Source organism: Brachyistius frenatus, unplaced genomic scaffold (genome assembly GCF_029030835.1).
Source record: "Brachyistius frenatus isolate BFR_SWC_R1_liver_20210118 unplaced genomic scaffold, ASM2903083v1 Contig_158, whole genome shotgun sequence".
Lineage (NCBI taxonomy): Eukaryota > Metazoa > Chordata > Actinopteri > Embiotocidae > Brachyistius > Brachyistius frenatus.
The window spans coordinates 181,495-187,494 of record NW_027210757.1 but is presented as its reverse complement, the minus strand read 5'-3'; the positions used below and the strand labels follow the sequence as shown (position 1 = coordinate 187,494).

The 6,000-nt window shown below is 45.1% G+C and overlaps 1 protein-coding gene across 1 annotated transcript in view; it reads left to right on the top strand.

The window, feature by feature from the left end:
* Positions 1 to 929: 929 nt before the first annotated feature.
* The window catches only part of fgf24 (fibroblast growth factor 24), a 118,013-nt gene continuing 112,942 nt past the window's right edge, over positions 930 to 6,000 (top strand). Inside the window, exon 1 of the mRNA XM_069716511.1 lies at positions 930 to 947. The gene's annotated coding sequence lies outside the window, so the exon portion shown is untranslated. The remainder of the gene's footprint in view (positions 948 to 6,000) is intronic.

Below are 6,000 nucleotides of genomic sequence, written 5' to 3'. Positions count from 1 at the left end.
TACAGATGCCAGAGCTTTCATTAAATCCTCTCTCGCTCTCTCTCAACACCTGAAGCCCTGTTCGTGCTCGCTCAGACGTCGGCCCAGGTACGGAAATAGTTAATAAAGCGGGCGGCTGGTGTTGTTTCTAATTGTTGGGGATGAATAAATGATTTGCTTGAGGACAGCGTGAATACTCATGTGATAGAGGCCCAGATAATTGGATGCTCAAATATCTGATATCTACCGGATACCTAATACCTCTCAAGACGCGTTCGGGGGGCTTTCGGATGACTTTCAGAACACTTTCAGTGCGTGTGTGTCACTTCGAGGGGACTTCACGCCGTTTCGATATCGCGTTTAGACGTTTGGACCGCTTCCACTTGAACACCCGGGACTTTTATCGAAGTGGCGGCACACCCGCCCGGTCCAATTCAAACGCAGCTGACGACGACCCAAAACTCCAGCGCGGCTGATTCCCGATGACTTTTTCGTCGTCTGAATCTCGTCGCTGTTGCGCACGGTTTTAAAAACGGTTCGGGCTTCTGGCGGGCGCGAATGATCAGGAATCACATAAATGTTTGACTATCTTGGGGTGAGTTATCGGTATCGGACCTGAAGAAGTGCCGCGTCAGCAGTTTTCGAAATCAATGCGAGCTTGTTTGGAGTTTGTTTATTTTATTTATTTTTTTTTGTCTGAAAGAGGCGGAGTCTGTGATTCTGGAGAGGGAGATTGCTGATTATTTGAACATTAACCAAACAAATACAGCCCAGCCTCCGGTTTGCTCCCTCACAAGCTCCGCCCCCAAATTCACGGCCAGGTATTGCCGAGGCGACGGCGCTGGCTCTGAACTGAAACCAAACCAGAACTGAAAATAACAGCAGCAAGATTTCTTAAAAACGTTCTCCGAGGCAGGAAAACGTCAACGAATCCAGAACGAGCTCCGGATTGAGAAAAAAAAAAAAAAGTCCCGACGCATCAGAGAAGCTGCCGTCTGTCCCTGACACTCCCATCATCTTCTGCATCGGGCCTCCCCGCCTCCTCCCCCTCTCCCCCCCCCACCCCCCCAAAAAAATGTACGCCTTGTTTTGCACTCGCGTCACCTGGATGCAATCACATCCTTAAGTCGTATCTCCGTTATCTTTTTTATGGCTCCGCGTTTCAATAACCTCCGGCTTCGTAAGCACCTTCCAGGTTGACGTCTTTGTCGCGCGTATTAACGGCGTCTCGTGGGGGCAACTTAGCGTCCATAAAACCCCCGGCTGCTGGCGAGGCGACGGCGGGGCAGGAATGGACAATCAGAGCGTCTGCGGGAGATCTGCGGGGATGCATAACGCGGCGGGGGGGCTCGGGGAAGGCTCCGGATCTAAGTGGGGACTTGGGGTCCTTCCGCAGCATTCTGGGTAATGATCTGCATTATGAAGCATCAGAGCACTTTACGAGGGTCCCTGAGAGGGCGGTGGCGTCGGCGGGGTGGGAGGGGGGAAGGGGGTGGTGGTGGTGGTGGTGGTTCAGTCAAAACGAGACGTGACGCCACGCAACCTGTAAAAAAAAAAAAAAAAATCAAACCCAGCTAAAGCGCTCCATTTGGAACCGTTAGCCCTCCACCACCACCACCACCACCACCACCCCTCCTCACCCCGAGTCAGTGTCATCTTCACTGAAACAGGAGCAAAGTGCTTTAAAAGGGGAGATGGGAATAGACCGGGGAGGGGGGGGGGGGGGTCGGCGGGGTGAGGGGTGGGGGGGTGGGGGGCCGGGAAATGTGATTATCATCAGCAAAAAAAAAAAAAATGCAATGAGACCAAGAGTGTTTAATGCACAAATGCAACAAAAAGTGATATTTTATTACAGCTTGAAGGCTTTCAAAAATTACTGGAAAAAGCAGGAAAATGTGTCTGAGATGGAGACTCCGAAATGCCCGTTTAACAGGACGTAATCGGTTTAACCCCGGTGTGTCCTGTCCTTTTCACGCCAAGATATGTTTCTCTGACCCCTGATTTGATTAAGTAAAACTTCATTTTGAGGGGAAAAACCACTTTGTTGCTATTACTGGTGCATTTTCGAGATGGATTAACGCAAAAGAAAGACAAAAAAAAAAAAAAAAAAAAAGTGGGCTGCACAAGACGTCATTTTCTCGATGTCGCTCTCAGCTGGTTTGCTTGACTGACGGTCTATATGAGAGTGTGTGTGTGTGTGTGTGTGTGTGTGTGTGTGTGTGTGTGTGTGTGTGTGTGTGTGTGTGAGAGTGTGTGTGTTTCATTTTAAAGGGGAGAGTCTCAGATTCCCAGTGTACATAATGCTGCAATATGAGATAAAAGTGTTTAGGATGACCATGAGTTACATTGACCATAACCGAGGAGCATTTCCTGATTTAATTTGACTCGTATCCATTTCAAAAAATTTTGGTGCAAAAAAACCCCCCAAAAAAACCCAACAAAAAAACCCCTCCCTTTACTCTCAAGCCATGTATCATCTTTATCTCTAACATGTATTTATCTGTTATAATCTGATTTTATTGCAATTTATTACGTGTTATGAATGATGTGATGATTAATGAAAATTTTTGAGTTCTTGCCTTCATAAATTTCCGACTGCGTCGCACATAAAATCTTTATAGTTTGGCACTAAATCTTGTTAAGGAAATATAACAAAAAAATAAAAATAAAAATATTTAAATAACATCCTGTTGAACTGAATTCTGTTCAATCAGTTTCAGTGTTTCATGCCAAACACAACAAACCAATTCCAAGTAAGTGTGCCAACAAAAGAGGCTGTCAGTGATTAATTCTGAATAACAATGAATCATGAGCGGTAAACTTGCAGATTTCTTTTTTGTTTGTTGTTAAAACACAACAAGATCACAAAGTAACTGTTTTCTTTTCATGCTTTTATTATCTTAAGCATCAACAATAAGCATCTCGGGAAATAATTTAAATCAGGATTATTTTATGACCACGAAAAAAATGAACGCGCAAGAACGGATGCCATTCTTTCGCAAATAAGACTTTTAAAAATGGACCTAATGGTTAAATAAATATTGTGCTGCGACTAATTTTCTTTCTGTTTTCATTGTATTTTGTCGCGTCGGTTTCATCAGACAAATATTTGCCTCATAAGAGCTAAATCCAAATGTGTAATAGCATTTCCTCACCGCCTTGTTGGAACCACGTATCTCCACATTGAGTGTTTTGTTTGACTTTTTCACATTGACAGAACAATTGAGTGTTTCTTGAGGATTTAGAAAATGATGCCGTTCTCTAAACTAAAGGGACAATTCGAACGCCATTTTCTGATAAATGCATCGTTCAGAAAGCTGATGACGCGATAATTAAATGCATTTACACAGATGAGTGAAACATGGATCATTTAAAAGCTCATTAAAAGTGTTAATCTTTCTTACTGGCTTTTTTTTTTTTTTTGTGTATTTGCAGAATGATTGGTGAAGGATTGTTTGGCACCTGCCCTGCAGTTGTGAAATTAATAATAATCTACCTGTGTTTGTCTGCAAAGCCTGTGATAGAAAAATGGCTCAGTTTCACTTTTCATTTAATTTGAAGCCAAAGCGAGCACACAACACTGACAACCCACTTTGTAGAGCATCATTGGTTCCAAGTAAAAAGCCATCAAAGTGTCAAAACCTGATCCTACGATAACATTTTTGGGGGATTTTGCAATAATCCAACCCCCCCCCCCTCCCCTTTCCCCCCTCCCTCGTCTGAATTTATTTAAACGTCCACCTTTTGAAACGAGATCCTGCCGCGAAGGTAACGACAACATGTCGGAGGACGTAATGAAATTGCAATTCTGAAAAAGCTCCTGTGAACCTCGGCGAACATCACTTCCACTTCCCAAAATAGGATCCACCTCTTTTCACCCTTCACACTCAGATCCATCTGACAACCTCACCACCCCCCCCCCATCCCCTTTTTGTGTGTGTGTGTGTGTGTGTATGTGTGTGTGTGTGTGTGTGTACAAGCTCTAATAGGTAACATTATCCCATATTAATGGTGCCGGCAGCTATATTCCACCCGCTATACTAGCCAAGCGAACGGGTGACTACAGATCAGCGGGGTGAGGCGGGCAGATCATTAACCATAATTACCTCCAGCTAATCCACTTCCAAGCGGTACAAAATAAACAGCCGGGCCCATTAGAGGAGCTGACTGTCAGCCTGCAAGTGGCCTGTGGCTCCTTTGGCAATGATCCGAACACACGGGGGGATAAGAGAAGGGGAGAGGAGGGGAGGGGAGGGGGGGGGGGGTCTAGATGAGTGATGGGGAGTCCTACTACTTCCACCTGATTGTGGGGAGAGGGGAGGGGGTGTGTTACAACATGGAGGGTGGCGGTGTTGTGGCGTTGCTGTGCTTTACATGCTTGGCAGGGCTGGTGCTTTTGTTTTGTCTCCTCCCCCCCCCCTCCCCCTCTCCTCCCCCCACCCCACCCACCTCCCTTTCATGTTACCCAGATGGTGTTCATTTTGACCTGCGCTGTGTTCACCCCCCCCCCCCCCCTCTCCACACTCCCACTCCCTCCCTCCCTCCCTCCACATCCCATTCACTCTATGCCTGCAGGCCTATTCCCACTCTTCAGTCTTTCACACACACACACACACACACACACACACACACACACACACACACACACACACACACACACACACACACACACACAACGCTCACTCATATAATTGCGCCGTGCCACACGATTACGCTCATTTCAGCTCGTTTCCCTTTTATTTTGTTGTTTTTGCCGTGCAGATGATTTATTTGCGCGGCCATCATCATCCGTTTCATGATCTCAAAAGCGCACACGTTTTTGTTTTGTGGCGAACGTACAACGAGGTGTTCAACAGTTGAAACAGGCAAGTTAATTATGGAACATTCAGAACATTTAAGAGCTTAAGTGTTCAGTACAAATACAAAGAATTTAGCATGTTAGTCATTTGAAAAATACCACGGGGCAGTGTGTTTTTTTTTGTTTGTATTTTTGTAATAGTAAACTTTTAATGATCGTCGAAAACTGCCGCAGGTGAACGTAGATACCGCGGACTGTAACGACCCGTTCGAATTCAAGTTAACGATACGAAACCATCTGAGAAGCGCGCGTGCGTGTAAGTATTTGATAACTGGCGGATTAATTCAAAACGATTTAAGTAGCATTTGTAATTTTGGAGAAAAAGTGAATGCCCTAGTCTATTCATGCTTGAATTGAATCTTTCCGTCTCAGAGGTCGATCGCAAATTCTTTTCCCGTCAAAGGTCAAAGGTTAATCTGGAAGGAGGGCCGCCAGCAACAAAAAAATGCTGACGTGATGTGAAATTGCATTTAATTTAAATGTTAAGATTTTTTTTAAATTTTTTTTTATAGAAAGCGAACATTCTGAATCTCAGATCAAAATTTGACCGTGGATGTAACGTCCCTATTTATTCTGCGTGACAATGCTGTCATTATTTTGCAAAGATTTCTGTCGAAAACCGTCGTCTCTGCGATTTCTTATCGACTCTCTTGCTCGATCGCTAAAAACTTGATCGGCGGCTCAAAATCGAAAGTTCGCAGTCGACTTGTGAATCAGGAGAATAAAAAAGAAAAAAAGAGCTTCGTCAAATGGGACCGAAACAAAGAAGACGTGGACCGAACTCGGCCCCGGGGGCCCCACGTTGGGGACCCAAACAGGAAATGACACATGAAATAGATATACTTTAGTGTTTTGTTCAGAGCTGTGACTTCTGTTGTGGTCGCAGCAGAGACGACACTTAACAAAACAAAACAAAACAAACAAAAAACAAAAAACAAAAAAATCACACTTGCCTTTAAAAAGTTTTATGTCTCGCTCAGCTGACCGGACCGGACGTGAGCGGCGGGACGCTGGAACAGTTTTCCACGTCTATTTGTTTTGACTCTCGGCTGGCTTTCAGGCGCTCTATTGCAGTCCGTCCCCCCCCCCCCACACACACACTTCTCCGTGCTCTTGATGTCTGCGTGACTGATGAAATGGGGGCACTCATCCAAAGAGCTTTT